The sequence below is a fragment of the Bufo bufo genome, chromosome 2 (assembly GCF_905171765.1).
Source record: "Bufo bufo chromosome 2, aBufBuf1.1, whole genome shotgun sequence".
Classification (NCBI taxonomy): Eukaryota; Metazoa; Chordata; class Amphibia; order Anura; family Bufonidae; genus Bufo; species Bufo bufo.
In genome coordinates, this window is record NC_053390.1 from 38,284,800 (window position 1) to 38,302,627 (window position 17,828).

The window sequence follows — 17,828 nt, forward strand, 5'->3', positions numbered from 1 at the left end:
AGGAGTTGTGCAGTGGGTTCCTAGGGATAGGTCATGAAGATCAGATCGGCTGGTGTAGAGGTAAGTGCATATATTGGGTATATCTATATATACGGTATATATACATATACATACATACACCAGCCTAGTTATTATGCTCTCCCCCACCTTCTGTTTAGGGATTGTTTATGACATGGGTGTGTGGTGCCGTTGTGTATCTGGGGGGTGCTCTCATTTACACATTGGAAGGGAATTCCTTTGTATCTTTGTCTGTACAGATCCTGAGCCTCAGGGGTCTAATTGGCAGTTACCGTATTTACCGGCCCATAAGACGCACCTAGGTTTTTGAGGTGGAAAATAATAAAAAATATATTTTGAACCAAAAGGTGTGCTTTTGGTGGGCTTTGAACTAATGGTAGCCTGTGAATGACACTGTTATGGGGGTCTGTGGATGGCACTGTTATGGGGGTCTGTGGATGGAACTGTTATGGGGGTCTGTGGATGGCACTGTTATGGGGGTCTGTGGATGGAACTGTTATGGGGGTCTGTGGATGGAACTGTTATGGGGGTCTGTGGATGGCATTGTTATGGGGGTCTGTGGATGGCACTGTTATGGGGGTCTGTGGATGGCACTGGTATGGGGGTCTGTGGATGGCACTGGTATGGGGGCATCTGTGGATGGCACTGGTATGGGGGCATCTGTGGATGGCACTGGTATGGGGGCATCTGTGGATGGCACTGTTATGGGGCATCTGTGGATGGCACTGTTATGGGGGTCTGTGGATGGAACTGTTATAGGGGTCTGTAGATGGCATTGTTATGGGGGTCTGTGGATGGCACTGTTATGGGGTCTGTGGATGGCACTGTTATGGGGGTCTGTGGCTGACACTGTTATGGGGGACTGTGGATGGCACTGTTATGGGGGTCTGTGGCTGACACTGGTATGGGGGTCTGTGGCTGACACTGTTATGGGGGTCTGTGGCTTACACTGTTATGGGGGCATCTGTGGATGGCACTGGTATGGGGCATCTGTGGATGGCACTGGTATGGGGGCATCTGTGGATGGCACTGTTATGGGGGCATCTGTGGATGACAGATAAATAGCATCTTATGCTATTTGACATCCACAGATCCCCCCCATAACAGTGTCAGCCACTGTGAATGACCCCCAATACAGGGGGTGGGGGCTGGCATCTACAATAGTTTTTAAATGGCAGCGTGGGCCCAGTGCAGTCATTGTATTCCATTGCACCGGGCCCCGCTCACTGTACTAATGGTATCTACTGTAACTGCAGGCAGGCAATGGTTAACTACAGATATGTTCGATCCAGCGCTGAGCAGCCTGTACTTACGATCATAGCAGGCTGGAGGCGGGCGGACGGGCACTGGCAGCGTAACTTCCTACCTCACGTGCCTGCGCCGCCTGCTTCATTCATAAAGTGGGCGGAGCAGGCACGTGATGTAGGAAGTTACGCTGCCAGTGCCCACCCGCTGCCCGCCCAGCCTCCTGCCTCCAGCCTGCTATGATCGTAAGTACAGGCTGCTCAGCGCTGGATCGAACATATCTGTAGTTAACCATTGCCTGCCTGCAGTTACAGTAGATACCATTATTACAGTGAGCGGGGCCTGATGCAATAGAATACAGTGACTGCACCGGGCCCCGCTGCCATTACAAAACTAAAGGCCGGCCCCTAGCCCCTCTTCACTCCTCGCTGATACACACGCCGGCCGCGCTGTACAGCTTGCGGTCGGCGGTGTCTTAGTGTTAAAATGGCAGCCTTCGCCCCATAAGACGCACTGCCATTTTCCTCCCACTTTGGGGGGGGGGGGGAGGGAGTGCGTCTTATAGGACGAAAAATACGGTATCTGTTACAGTCTGAGTGTATGCATTCCGTCACATGCACAAGATGATGTCATATCCCTGCGCCTTAGGTTGAGGAGGAGGGCTGCTATGGGCTTATATTAGCCCAAGCTAGGACAAACGGTCTCTCTCTCTCTCTCTCTCTCTCTTAGGCTCATCACCACAAACGGGGGAAGGACTTCACACATGGAAGAGTGGACATGAGTTGAGCCGAGCAGCCCCTTCAGAAACAGAGACTATGAACACTGGCTGAGTACCATTAACCCCTGCCATACCCCTGTATACCACAGCTACCCCTGCATAGGACCCTGTAATCCCTGTGCTGCGTAACAACTTGTAGGGAGAGTCTAGTGTCATGTGGGAGGGTGCTGCTGTGGTTACGGGTGTGAGTGTATGTCTAGCTAGATTTTGGGGTGGAATTATAGTTGGGATTGTATAGTGTTAGTGTAGTTAGGTTTATTATAGTGCGTTTATATATATATCTTATATATAAATTTGGCACACAGGTACATCAGGTGCCCGGGAAGGTTTTAGACCAGGTCTCGGCTCTCTAGGATGTACCGTTCCTGAGATATTCCCAAAAATGCAATAGCCAGTAGAAGCTTGGTCACATGACCCGTATCAGCCAATAGAAGATCGCAGGTCCTCCAGCCTCCACATACACAGTTTTACTCAATGTTTCCATAACAACCCAGCCATTTATCTTCACTGCTGTAGGAGAGCTTTAAAGGAAATCTGTCGCCAGGATAATCGCTATTGAAGTAAAGCCATGGCCTAATAGCACTTAGTACCTTATTTCAAGATGTGCCTTTGTTCCTGCAATAGATGTTTCTATCCTCTGAAAATCCAGTTTATTTGGTATGTAAATGAGCCAGTAAGGTGCCCAGAGGGGCGTCACTCTTGCAGGATGGTGCCCAGACACACCCCCTGCCACAATGTGTCCACCCTTAAAAGACTTAAAACCCCGCCCCCAGGTCCCGCTAAGCCACACCCCTGGTCTGGTTAGGCCATGCCCCTCCCACTTCTCAGCCAACAGATTGAAAAAAATTAAGTTAAAGGGTTTCTACCACTTCGTTTTCACATAATTAGCTTTCAGACACTAGCGATCTGCTAGTGTCTGCTCTACCAAACCATCCTAATATAAGAGCTTATTGTCCTGCCGTTTCGCTAAAAAACGAACTTATATAGATATGCTAATGAGCCTCTAGGTGCTATGGGGGCGTCATTAGCACCTAGAGGCTCGGTCTACCTTCACAAACTGCCGCCGCCCAGCGCGTCCCTCCAGCCCGCCCATCTCCTCCGGAATGCGATCCTCCCCGTGCGCGTCTGTATTCGGCGCATGCGCAGTGAATGTCTGACCGCTTCCCTGCTCAGACATCTCCACTGCGCCTGAGCCGATGACGTCATAGTGCTCCGAGGAACAGGCGCAGTGGAGATGTCTGTGCAGAAAGCGGTCAGACATTCACTGCGCATGCGCCAAATACATATGCGCATGGCGCATGCGCAAAATTCCGGAGGAATTGCATTCCGGAGGAGATGGGCGGGCTGGAGGGACGCGCTGGGCGGCGGCAGTTTGTGAAGGTAGACGGAGCCTCTAGGTGCTAATGATGCCCCCATAGCACCTAGAGGCTCATTAGCATATCTATATAAGTTCTTTTTTTAGCGAAACGGCAGGACAATAAGCTATTATATTAGGATGGTTAGGTAGAGCAGACACTAGCGGATCGCTAGTGTCTGAAAGCTAATTATGTGAAAACGAAGTGGTAGAAACCCTTTAAAAATCAACTTCTGGGTCCCGCTAAGCCACGCCCAGATCTGGTTAGGCCACGCCCCCTCCCACTCCTGTGCCAATGGGGATTGAAAAAATAAAGGTAAAAATCTACTTCTGTCAGCTGCAGGGGTGGGAGGGAGGGTGACTTTCTCCCTGCAGCTCACACTCAGACAGAACAGTGCTTCTGTATTACAGCGAGCTGTTCAAAAGGACACGCCCTTGATCCGGTTAGGCCACGGCCCCTCCCACTCCTGAGCCGACAGATTAAAATAATTAAGTTAAAAATCAACTTCTGGTTTTGCTAAGCCACGCTTGATCTGGTTAGGCCACGCCCCCTACACTCAGACAGTACAGTGCTGCTGTCTTAAAGTGAGCTGTTCAAAAGGACACGCCCCCGATCCAGTAAAGGCCCCTGTTAAGGGGTCGGGCCCCTGTGAAGGTCAATGTCAAGGGGGTGGTATGTCACTGTTAAAGGGGAAGGCTGCTGTAAAGGTCAATGTTAGGAGGGTGGGCTGCTGTGGGGGTTAAATTTTAAGGGACAGGCCACTGTGGGGGGGTCAGTCTTAAGGGGTGGGGGGCTGTGGAGGTCACTGTTTTGGGGGCGGGGTGCTGTAGATGTCACTGTTATAGTGGATAGTGTTGATATCTTTTAACGACACACACAAACATTAAATTAAATAGAATAAATATACCCGAGTAAAGCCGGGTCCTTCAGCTAGTATATATATATATATATTTAAATAACCATTAATATAAATATACTGTATATAGATCTAGCAGGAATAATTGACTGTAGATGTGTTTTTGGTTTAATAAATACTTAATTTATCAAATACAGCTTATAGCCTTTTGTAGTCGCTGTAATACAACGCACGCAGTTCAGGAAACAGTTAGAGCAACAGGTAGAATAAAGGAAATAGGCGGAGTCAGCAATAGATGATCTACGTCTATTTATTAATATTAATTATTAATATTAACTCCAAATATTAATAATTAATACTCCCTTTTACAGTCGGTGTCTCACTCCCAACACCCCCGCTGATCAGCTGTATGAAGAGGTAGCGGTCCTTGTGCGAGCGCAAAATTACTTGCTCATTGTCTCCTTTGTAAAGTCGGTGCAGTGTAATTACAACTACTGTACTCGTCCTATTGAGGAGAATGCAGTGTAATTACACTGTGCCGCCACTGCAGAGGAGACGATGAGCAGGTCGTTTTGTAGAGTGCTTAGGGCTCTTTCACACTTGCGTTGTCCGGATCCGTCGTGCACTCCATTTGCCGGAATTACAGGCCGGATCCGTCTTCAAAATGCGTTCAGTGTTACTATGGCAGCCAGGACGCTATTAAAGTCCTGGTTGCCATAGTAGTAGTGGGGAGCAGGGGAGCAGTATACTTAGTCCGTGCGGCTCCCGGGGCGCTCCAGAATGACGTCAGAGCACCCCATGCGCATGGATGACGTGATCCATGCGATCACGTCATCCATGCGCGTGGGGCTCCCTGACGTCACTCTGAAGCGCCCGGGGAGCCGCACGGACGGTAAGTATACTGCTCCCCCGCTCCCCACTACACTTTACCATGGCTGCCAGGACTTTAGCGTCCTGGCAGCCATGGTAACCATTCAGAAAAAGCTAAACGTCGGATCCGGCAATGCGCCGAAACGACGTTTAGCTTAAGGCCGGATCCGGATTAATGCCTTTCAATGGGCATTAATTCCGGATCCGGCCTTGCGGCAAGTGTTCAGGATTTTTGGCCGGAGCAAAAAGCGCAGCATGCTGCAGTATTTTCTCCGGCCAAAAAACGTTCCGTTCCGGAACTGAAGACATCCTGATGCATCCTGAACGGATTTCTCTCCATTCAGAATGCATTAGGATAATCCTGATCAGGATTCTTCCGGCATAGAGCCCCGACGACGGAACTCTATGCCGGAACACAACAACGCAAGTGTGAAAGAGCCCTTACTGACATAAAGTGCCCACATAATACCACCAAATAGAACCTACAAATAGTGACATAGTGTCCACATAATACTGCCATTCAGAACCTACATATTAGCAACATGCAGTGTCCATATAATACCGCCATACTGCTTAGATAATTAGTGATATATAGTGATGAGCGGCTAGGGCAATATTCGCATTCGAGATATTAGTTTATTGAGAAAAATCTGTAATAAAAAAAATCGCATAATGCGAATTTTTATGCGAAAAAAGGTGTTGGTCAAAAACGAGTATATAGCACTACAGAATATACTGCTATATATTCGTTTTTAGAATATTCGTCATTTTTTCCATCTGAACAAATGATTCCTCCCTGCTTAAAATGCTTGTGGTCAATGAGTCATTGGCCCACAAGCAAGAAGCAGGGAGGAATCATGACTTTAGATGTTGAAAAAAGACGAATATTCTAAAAAACGAGGGGTTAATTGTGCGGATCACAGTGCCCTGTCAGAGGTCAGGTGCCGCCAGGCAGCAGGGGGCCAGTATGTATGCACCTGTTGGTATACTCTAACTTCAAGCGTCCCCATCACCATGGGAACGCCTTTGTGTTAGAATATACCATCGGATTGAGTTTTCACGATCTAACTCAGATCCGATGGTATATTCTAACCACCAGGCGTTCCCATGGTGATGGGGACGCTTGTGGGGAGGAGTATGCCAAAGGGGTTTAACTGTACTGTTTGGAGGGGGAAAAAAAGACGAATATTTAAAAAAATGTCAAAACGAATATATTCGCTATAGTGCTATATATTAGTTTTTTAGAATATTCGTCTTTTTTCAACATCTAAAGTCATGATTCCTCCCTGCTTCTTGCTTGTGGGCCAATGACTTATTGACCCACAAGCATTTTAAGCAGGGAGGAATCATTTGTTCAGATGGAAAAAATGACGAATATTCGATATGACGAATATATAGCAGTATATTCGTAATATTCGCGAATTATCGAAGTTGCGTTATTCGCAATTAATATTCGCTATTCGAATATTCGCGGTAAACCCTAGTGATATAATGTGCCCATATTATACTGCTATACATTGCTTACATAATTACTGCCATACATTGCCCTCATAATACTGCCACACAGTTCTTACATAATTAGTGATATACTGTGCCCATATAATACTGAAAAAACGTAATTTTTTAGCAAAAAATAGAGTGTTAAGTCAAGTAAGAGCTTCCCCAGGGGGCCCCTGGAAAAGGACTCAGGACAAACAAGCAGGGCCCCTACAGGGAGGAGAATATAGTTATAAGTTGCTAAGAGGGGTGTATTGGGGGACCGGCTGCCAATGGCGGCTGAATGAGTAGGTAAAACTACTACATGAATGAACAGGGGGGGCAAGAAAAAGTGATGAAGCCGTCCAAGACGGCGCCAAGTCCCTTGTTGTTCAATTAGTGAAAAACAGTTTGCTCAATTTAGACAAAATATTGGTAATAAAAAATCTTTAGTGGAGGTAGAATGAACTTAAAAAGGTCGGATGTCTTAGTGAGATAAATTAAGATGGAATAAGGTAAAATCCAATGAAATCACATGGACAAGACTCACGTCACTGAGGAGGAGGTCTAAGGGATACAGGCAAGACACCCAATAGACGCCATCTCCCCCGCCAGGATCGCTCGTAGTGTGACAGATCAGACGTCGTGGTAGAAACAGTTGAAATAGACAAATATAAATACAGTAAAATCAAATGACTCACGTCACTGAGGAGGAGGTCTATGGGATAAAGCTCAAGACACCACCTCCCCGCCAGGATCGCTCGTAGTGTGACTGGAAAAATCACGGCAGTATCCAAAGGGTACTTCAGGTGGTTTCCTTTCATTGGAATCTCAGGTGGTCTCAACGCGTTTCTGGGGCTTCAGAGTACCCCCTTCTTCAGGAGCAGTCAAGTAAAAAATAGCAGAACATAACGGTATAATAAAGTCACTTACCAATAGGCCTCATATACTATGTTTCATATGGTGACCTCAGCACGTGGCGGGGATGGAGGTCATTTCCGGTGTGAGCCAGAAGGGGTGCGTTCCAGTGTGGAGCGCATATCTATAACGGTTAATTTATTAATAAAATACGTAGGTGGGATAGTACTACATCATTGGTGGGGTCAGTGGATGTCTAAATTATACCTACACCCTAGAAGGGGGTGAGATGAAAGTGGAATCTGCCTGTGAGCGCGACAGATGGGCACTTCCGGTCCCGCTCATGATGGAACGCATCAGTGGAACGCAGATCACTTCCGGTGCGGTGGAGCGCACGGAAGAGACTGTGTTTGAAGCGCTCACATGATCAACTGGAGGCCGTGTAAATGATTCACTTATTAGATGGACAAAAGCCCGTTTATTCAGTGGGAAATATGAATTTATATATGGTGTATTGGCAGACAAAAAAATATATATATATACACACAGATATAAATTTGTACTTACAATTGACTTACAGTGGATGGATAAATGGTGATAAAATACAATGAAAACAAAGCGGGTAAATACATTAAAGGAATAGATGCATAATTTACAAATGGTTATAAATAAATGAATTGTGACTAAATGTATAAAAAAAATACATACATACATATATATATATATATATATATATATATATATATATATATATTATATAAAATATATAAAATAAAAATCGGACTGCACTCCAAGCGTTTCTTCAGAGAAGTTTGTTTTTATTCACCCATATGGTGGCAAAAGTGGGTAAGCACCTTTTGCCGTACTTGGACATTGCACCCGTCTATTTTTCCACACTCCTTTAGGGTGGTGCTGCCAGTGGTTTTTTTCCTTTATATTATTATATATATATGATAGGGGGGCCAAGATATCAATAAATAAATACATACATTAATTAGATGCGTTAAATAGCAATACGTAAATGCATAAAAAGGAAATATAATGCATAAAAAAGTGGGTCCAAAAATATTAGAATATGTTAAAATATATCATTATTGAAGGTATAGGTGAAACCATCTGAAGGGAAAATAAATCGAATAGATAAAAACAACTTTATTTATACAGTAGCCTAATAAGTGGCGTAAAAAGTATATGTATATGTTCGGAACAGGCATTTCCAAAAGAGTGAATTTCTGGATGTCAGCGCTTTCGATAACCATTACTATGGTCTATCAGTGAGAATTCGGGTACTGAGTTTGATCCTCATAGGAATGGGTTTCAGGGGACTGGGAAAGGGAATAATAGTTGGTGTACTCTAAAGATTCATTTAACCCAAAGGGGAATAAAGTGTTGAGACGCAAGATCTCTTTTCTACATAGAGATTGGTACAATTGGGGGATCCATTCTAGAGGAGAGAAGGATTACTATGGCGATGGGTCGAAAAGTGTCTAGAGACACTATGTGTCAGAACTTTTCGTTTGATGTTAGACCTGTGTTCGTTCATCCACTCACGGAGAGTTTGGAAGGTTCTCCCCACATATAACAGATTGCACGGACATTGTAAGAGGTAGATTACGTTGTTTGTCCCGCAATTCATATCGTGTCTTAAATGAAATATTTTGTTAGAAGATGGAATATTTATTTCTTTTCTATTATGGGTAATTATGTCACAACACTTGCACTTTTTGTTATTGCATCGATGTGCACCTTTAATGATCGGATTTTTGAGAGATGAGTCTAGGTCACACTTTTTGGTCTTTTTCTTTGGAAGGGAAGGGGCTAACTTGTTTTTGAGGGTTTGCGCTCTTCGGTATGTAATAGTTGGGAAGGGTGGTAGTTCTTTTTTTAGGATGGGGTCTTTTTTGAGGATAGCCCAGTGTCTGTTCAATGTCTGTCGGATCAAAGTGTGTTTGGAATTATATTGGGTTAAAATGTGTTGAAAATTAGTGGAGGTATTTTGTTGTGGCTTGTTTGAATCTATATTTTTGGGTTTGAGGGCCTCTTTCTGATTGATTTCCAGAATTCTCTTGGTTGATTCTTTGATAAGTTTTTTGGGGTAACCCTTCTCATCAAATCTATGCCTCAAGGTTTCAAGCAGTTGTCTCATGATATCATCATCTGAATAATTCCTTCTTATTTGCTTCATCTGGCTATAGGGAATGTTTCTTTTCCAATTTTGGTGGTGACAACTTTTGTAGTCAAGAAAGTTGTTAGCGTTGACTTTTTTAAAATGGGTTTTAGTGATGATTTCATTGGAGATTATAGTGAGATGAATGTCCAAAAAAATGGCCTCTGTATAGCTGTATTTGAGGGTGAAAGATAGGCCCCAATTATTGGTATTTAGCCCTTCAATAAAAAATAAAAGCTCCTCTACACTCTCCTTCCAAATAAAAATAATGTCATCGATGTATCTTCGGTAGATAAAAATGTTGGGATTTGAAATAAGACCAAACACATCTTCGAAAAGCCCCATAAAAAGGTTTGCATAAGATGGTGCAAATTTCGTCTCCATAGCGGTCCCTTTGGTTTGGATATAAAACGCTTCGTTAAAAGTGAAATGATTATTATGATTTAAAATGAACTGGCTTTAAGAATAAAATCTTTTTGGGTATCAGGCATATTGGGGTCTAGTTTAAGAAAATGTCTTATTGCTAGAAGACCCAAATCATGTCTGATGTTACTGTAAAGGGATGATACTTCCAGCGTGACCCATATGTAACCTTCTTTCCATTTTATGGAGTCAAGGATATTGATAAGATGAGTTGTATCCTTAAGGTAAGAGGGAAGTGTGACCACATATCTCTGGAGATAATGATCCACGTAAGCGGAAAGATTGGATGTTAGGGAGTCAATTCCTGATATTATTGGTCTACCTGTGTTGTGGCATTTGGATAGTCAGGTGAAGTAAGTGGGTGACTATCAAAATGCCACAACACAGGACTCAAAGGTAAACCTATCCACCTACTCAACTTCTACCACCTCCCCAGATATTTTTTTAACCCTCCCCACCAACTTGTCAGACAGTCCTTTTTTAGAGAAACTGTCACCAACATTGGCACAGAATCAAACACCACCCATCATAAAAACCCTTTCCACTATCCAGTTACTGAGTCCATTCCTCACCCCAAGGGGCCCCATCCCCCAAGAAATCCCCACTAGCCAAGTGAAACCTGAAAATCACTCCGTTTTTCACTCCAATACTCCACACGCGAAAAAGACCAAAAAGCGCTATAGAGGATGCAGGTCTAGAAACACCAAGAACAAAAAGATCCAAACCAAAAAAACAGCCCCAACCCGAAAAATCTCTCACTACAACTACAGTAGATTAAGCTAAAAAAGAAACTGACAAGGGTATCTTTAACCTTTCTAAATATAAATTAAAATCAAATGAGATACTACTACTGAGCAGGGGTTTAGCCTTTTGCCCAATGAGTGACCCGGACCTGTTCGAATTATTCATTGACCTTAACAAATTTATTTGTAAGCTCACCCTAAGACGCCATTTTATCATCAAAGAGCATTTACAACCCAAGCCGACTGAAGCGTGTAATATTACTATCCCGGAACTAAACCCACCTCCAAACTACCACAATACACCCATAAAATCTTTTCCACAAAGTATTGGTCCAATACCATCCAATTTAGAAAATAAATCTAATTTCTACCCATTAGAAAGCAAGGGGCCACACCTGGAAAGTTTTACAATATGGTGCTAGACGACCTGAAAACTTTGGTCATTGCTAACCACAAAGATTTCTCACCTATTCCCTCAAATAACCTGAGTTCCAGTGAAACTAAAGCCCTGAAGAGTCTGAAAAACAACCCAGACATTGTTATTAAAAATTCAGACAAAGGGGGAGGGATCATCATAATGGACTTTTATTATTACTTTGAAGAATCGCAGAGAATTCTGTCAGATACAGAATATTATAGGACCCTCAAAGACGACCCTACGCCAATTTTTTTAAAATCCTTATCTAAACTCATTGAGTCAGGCTTCGAACTAGGGATAATAGATAAAAAAGAAAAAAAGATTCCTCATGACAGCCGGATCCACAGCACGTTTTTACTTTCTACCAAAAAGCCAAAAATCCCTTGAGAAACCCCCAGGTAGACCAATAACATCCATTCTTTCCGCTTACGTGGATCATTATCTCCAGAGATATGTGGTCACACTTCCCTCTTACCTTAAGGATACAACTCATCTTATCAATATCCTTGACTCCATAAAATGGAAAGAAGCTTACATATGGGTCACGCTGGATGTATCATCCCTTTACAGTAACATCAGACATGATTTGGGTCTTCTAGCAATAAGAAATTTTCTTAAACTAGACCCCAATATGCCTGATACCTAAAAAGATTTTATTCTTAAAGCCATAGAGTTCATTTTAAATCATAATTATTTCACTTTTAACGAAGCGTTTTATATCCAAACCAAAGGGACCGCTATGGGGACGAAACTTGCACCATCTTATGCAAACCTTTTTATGGGGCTTTTCAAAGATGCGTTTGGTCTTATTTCATATCCCAACATTTTAATCTACCAAAGATACATCGATGACATTATTTTTATTTGGAAGGAGAGTGTAGAGGAGCTTTTATTTTTTATTTAAGGGCTAATTACCAATAATTGGGGCCTATCTTTCACCCTCGAATACAGCTATACAGAGGCCATTTTTTTGGACATTCATCTCCCTATAATCTCCAATGAAATCATCACTAAAACTCATTTTAAAAAAGTCGACGCTAACAGCTATCTTGACTACAAAAGTTGTCACCACCAAAAATAGAAAAGAAACATTCCTTATAGCCAGATGAAGCGAATAAGAAGGAATTGTTCAGATGATGTTTATCATGAGACAACAGTTTGAAACCCTGAGGCATAGATTTGAGAATCAAGAATCAACCAAGAGAATTCTGGAAATCAATCAGAAAGAGGCCCTCAAACCCAAAAAAATAGATTCAAACAAGCCACAACAAAATACCTCCACTAATTTTCAACACATTTTAACCCAATTAATTCCAAACACACTTTGATCCGACAGATATTGAACAGACAGTGGGCTATCCTTAAAAAAGACCCCATCCTAAAAAAAGAACTACCACCCTTCCCAACTATTACATACCGAAGAGCGCAAACCCTTTAAAAACATGTTAGCCCCTTTCCTTCTGAAGAAAAAGACGAAAAAGTGTGGCCTAGACTCGTCTCTCAAAAATCCGATCATTAAAGGTGCACACCGATGCAATAACAAAAAGTGCAAGTGTTGTGACATAATTACCCATAATAGAAAATAAATAAATATTCCATCTTCTAACAAAATATTTAATTTAAGACACGATTTGAATTTCGGGACAAACAACGTAATCTACTCTTACAATGTCTGTGCAATCTGTTATATGTGGGGAGAACCTTCCAAACTCTCCATGAGAGGATGAACGAACACAGGTCTAACATCAAACGAAAAGTTCTGACACATAGTGTCTCTAGACACTTTTTGACCCATCACCATGGTAATCCTTCTCTCCTCGGAGTCACTCCTCTAGAATGGATCCCCCAATTGTACCAATCTCTATGTAGAAAAGAGATCTTGCGTCTCAACACTTTATTCCCCTTTGGGTTAAATGAATCTTTAGAGTACACCAACTATTAATCCCTTTCCCAGTCCCCTGAAACCCATTCGGACCCGCAGACCCCAAACAATTCCCATGAGGATCAAACTCAGTACCCGAATTCTCACTGATAGACCATAGTAATGGTTATCGAAAGCGCTGACATCCAGTATTTTATCTATTTCCAGTAATTCACTCTTTTGGAAATACCTGTTCTGAACATATACATATTTTTCCCTCAGATGGTCTCACCTACACCTTCAATAATGATATATTTTAACATATTCTAATATTTATGGACCCACTTTTTTATGCATTATATTTCCTTTTTATGTATTGCTATTTAACGCATCTATTTAATGTATGTATTGTAGCGGGATTAGCTCACGGGACCGCCGTCTCCTGGGATAGACGGGCGCTATAGGCACATAAAACACAGTCCAGTCCAAGCAAGTATGGTGCAACTGGCCTCAGCCAGTTTTATTGACTTTTGCAGAAAAAGAATTAAACAAAACAGTTCAAAACAAATGAAATACCTGGCCGTCTGGCCACTACTTCTAGACAGGTAGTAGTCCCTAACTACATGAAACTGAGCCTTGTGCCCAGCTCCATCAACAAAACACACTGTTGTTTTTACTCACACATAAGGGTTCTTCCCAGGAGCAGAGAGATCAGCTAGTGAGCTGTTTGCCCTTTTATAGCACACTCAGGTTCCAAGGTGATTAGCCACAGTTACACTGAATACCTGGAGTGGCTAATTGGAGCAGGGACCCACCCAACTCTCCCTGCTCCAAGCAGCCAGGCCCTTCTAACCAGGTTTTTAACAAAACCCTTGCAAAGAGAAAACCTAGTTTTCCTTGCTGTCAATTCCCTGGCTGCTTTTTACAACGTATAGGACAGGAACCTAGGTGAAATGTAGACTCCTTCCACCACTTTCCCCCTGGTCCTGTCACATATCCTCCCCCCCTGTTTCGACCTTGGGGTAGGAACACTCTGTGCCCTTAAACAGTACATCCTGGACAGGGCATCTGCGTTTCCAAGCTGACGCCCGGGCCTATGTTCAACTGTAAAACTATAATCTTGAAGAGACATGAACCATCGGGTCACTCGCCTGTTTTTCTCACGGTTTTGGCACATCCATTTAAGGGGGGCATGGTCAGTTACCAGTTTGAATGTTCTCCCTACCAAATAATACCTGAGAGCTTCTATGGCCCACTTAACTGCCAAACACTCCTTTTCTACAATGGAGTATTTCTTTTCATGTTCATTTAACTTTTTACTCAGGTATACTACAGGATGCTCTTCCCCAGCCCTTACTTGCGACAACACAGCCCCTATACCAACATCCGAGGCATCTGTTTGCACAATGAACTCCTTTTTAAAATCTGGTGTGACTAACACTGGGTGGGCACATAGAGCCTGCTTCAGGTTCTGAAAGGCCTGTTCCGCTTCCGTGGTCCATTTGACCATGGTTGAATCCTTCCCTTTTGTAAGGTCTGTTAAAGGGCTCGCAACACTGGCAAAATTTTCAATAAAACGCCTATAATAACCAGTTAAACCTAGGAATGCTCTGACTTGTTTTTTGTTCAAAGGCCTTGGCCAGCTCTGGATGGCTTCCACTTTGTTTATTTGAGGTTTTATAACTCCTCGCCCAATCATGTACCCCAAGTACTTTGCCTCTTCTTGCCCAATGGCACATTTTTTTGGATTCGCTGTTAACCCTGCTTCCCTAATAGAATTCAGGACGGCTTCTACCCTGGGTAGATGACTTTCCCAATCCGTGCTATGGATTATCACATCATCTAAATAGGCAGCTGCGTATCTACGATGTGGTCTTAAAATTTTGTCCATCATCCTCTGAAATGTGGCCGGGGCCCCATGCAAACCAAAGGGAAGGACTACATACTGAAAATGGCCATCAGGGACACTAAAAGCAGTTTTTTCTTTGGCCCCCTCAGTCAACGGTACTTGCCAGTAACCTTTTGTAAGATCTAATGTGGTAAAGAACCTAGCATTACCAAGCCTATCAATCAGCTCATCCACTCGAGGCATTGGGTAAGCATCAAACTTTGAGACAGTGTTCAGTTTCCTGAAGTCATTACAGAAACGTATGGTGCCATCAGGTTTGGGAACCAAGACTATAGGACTAGACCAGTCACTATGGGACTCCTCTATAACCCCTAACTGAAGCATTGTTTGGACTTCTTGGGAGACAGCTTTACGTCTAGCCTCAGGTATTCTATAAGGCTTTTGGTTGACTCTGACCCCTGGTTCGGTTACAATATCATGTTCAATTATATCTGTTCGACCAGGTAGCTCAGAAAATACATCTTTATTTTTTATTACAAACTCCTTTGCCTCTTGGGTTTGAGATCCTGACAAAGTGTCTGCAATTTTTACCTCTGGTATCTCAAAGCTACATTCCTTTTTCCCACTGCTGTAAGCTGCTAACACCTCTCGGTCCTTCCAGGGTTTGATTAGGTTCACATGATAAATTTGGTAGGGCTTACGTCTACCTGGTTGGTGAACCCGGTAATTCACCTCTCCGACCTTCTCAACTATTTCATAAGGTCCTTGCCATTTGGCCAAAAATTTACTTTCTACTGTGGGGACAAGGATTAATACCCTATCCCCAGGGTTGAAGTTTCTTACTTTAGCCGACCTGTTGTAAACCCGGGACTGACTCTCCTGGGCCTGCAGCAAGTGTTCTTTTACAATGGGCATTACTTTTCCAATCCTTTCCTGCATTTGGGACAAGTGTTCAATCACACTTTTGTAGGGTGTAGCCTCACTCTCCCAGGTCTCTTTGGCAATATCCAAAAGACCCCGAGGGTGCCGACCATACACTAGCTCGAACGGAGAAAATCCGGTAGATGCTTGAGGCACCTCCCGTACAGAAAACATAAGATATGGTAAAAGACGATCCCAGTCTTTCCCATCCTGTGCCACCACTTTTCTGAGCATCCCTTTTAAGGTTTTGTTGAACCTTTCAACTAATCCATCCGTTTGGGGATGATAAACTGAGGTACGCAAGTGAGTTATTTTCAACAGTTTACACAACTCTTTTGTAACCTTTGACATAAAGGGCGTCCCCTGGTCAGTGAGTACTTCTTTAGGTATGCCCACTCTAGTAAACATCTGGAACAACTCCTTGGCTATCACTTTTGCAGAGGTTTTCCTTAGAGGTATTGCTTCAGGATAGCGGGTAGCATAATCAAGGACAACCAAAATGTATTGGTGACCTCTGGCAGACTTAACAAGAGGTCCCACCAAATCCATTGCAATCCTCTCAAAGGGAGTTTCAATAATCGGGAGTGGTACTAACGGACTCCTAAAGGTCGCTACCGGGTTGTGTAATTGACACTCTGGGCATGAATCACAGTATTCTTTTATCTCTTTATGTACCCCGGGCCAATAAAACCTCTGCAAAATCCGGTCTTTGGTTTTTTCATAGGCCAAGTGCCCTCCTAGCACATGTGAATGGGCTAGATCCATCACCTTTTGGCGATGCGATTTTGGGACCACAAGTTGCTCCACAACCTGCCCATTTTGCTCATCAACTCTATATAAGAGTTCATTCTCTATAGAAAAATGGGGAAATATTTTCTCTACCCCAGTATCTTGAGGTACCCCATTGACTATTTTCACACTTTGCCATGCGTGGGTTAATGTTGGATCCCTGAGTTGAGCTGTCCCAAAGTTATCATTGGAGACTGGCAAGTCAGGGAGACCAATTTCCGGGACATCATCAGTATCACCTGCAAGCACTGCTAAGGGAAAATTCTCGGTTTCACTCTGGGTCACCCCTACTGTTTGCACATTTTCAGTCTCAGCCAGGGGAATGGGATCTACAGCAGACCCACTTAAACACTTATCAAGCATATTCCACATTTTCCAAAACAGAGGAAAATCACACCCCACAATGACAGTATGCAACAGACTGTTTACAACCCCCACTTCATGGGTTACTTTCCCGCACGGGGTTTCAAAAGAGACTATAGCAGTGGGGTACTCTTTTGTATCCCCATGTATGCAGATGACCCCCATCTGTCTCTTTTGCAGCTTCCTAGTGTCCACCAGGCTGCCATGCACAAGAGTCACTAGACTACCAGAGTCCAACAGAGCTTGAACTGAGTGTCCTTCAATCACCAAGCTGCAAGTTTGTCGCTCCATATCTGGGGTCGGCAAGGCAGAGTAGGCAGGTCCCGCAAACAATGACCTCCTCCGCCCACTGTCACACTCCATAGGCTCAGCCAAAGGACAGTTGGCAGCCACGTGGCCCAGTCCTTGACATCGCCAGCAAACAATGTTTTTGAACGCCCAAGGCTGTCTAGGGCTAACTGGCTTAAGAGGTCTGGCTAATAGGTCGGTCTCAGTTCCTACTTTACGGCCCTCCCTCGCCCCCTTTAGATTAGGAACAGTCTTACCGCGATCAGTAGACTTCTGGCTCCCTGGGGCCGGCCAAGTAGGAGAGAGGTCTTGGAGATACTCCTCGGTGTTCAGATACCGCTCCACTAGGGCGACGAGCTGATCCACATCCCTGGGGTCCGCTTGTCCCACACAGCGCTGTATCCGAACTGGTAGAGCACAAACAAACCGGTCCAGGACCACTCTTTCCACCACCTGGGTGGCTGTAGATACCTCTGGCTGTAGCCATTTTTTAGCCAGGTGAAAAAGATCATACATTTGCGACCTCGCTGGTTTATCCAATTGGAAAGTC

At 43.7% G+C, this 17,828-nt stretch overlaps 1 protein-coding gene across 2 annotated transcripts in view; it reads right to left on the reverse strand.

Moving 5' to 3' along the window:
• The window catches only part of OSMR (oncostatin M receptor), a 122,304-nt gene that overhangs the window by 67,133 nt on the left and 37,343 nt on the right, over nt 1–17,828 (reverse strand). The window lies entirely within an intron of this gene.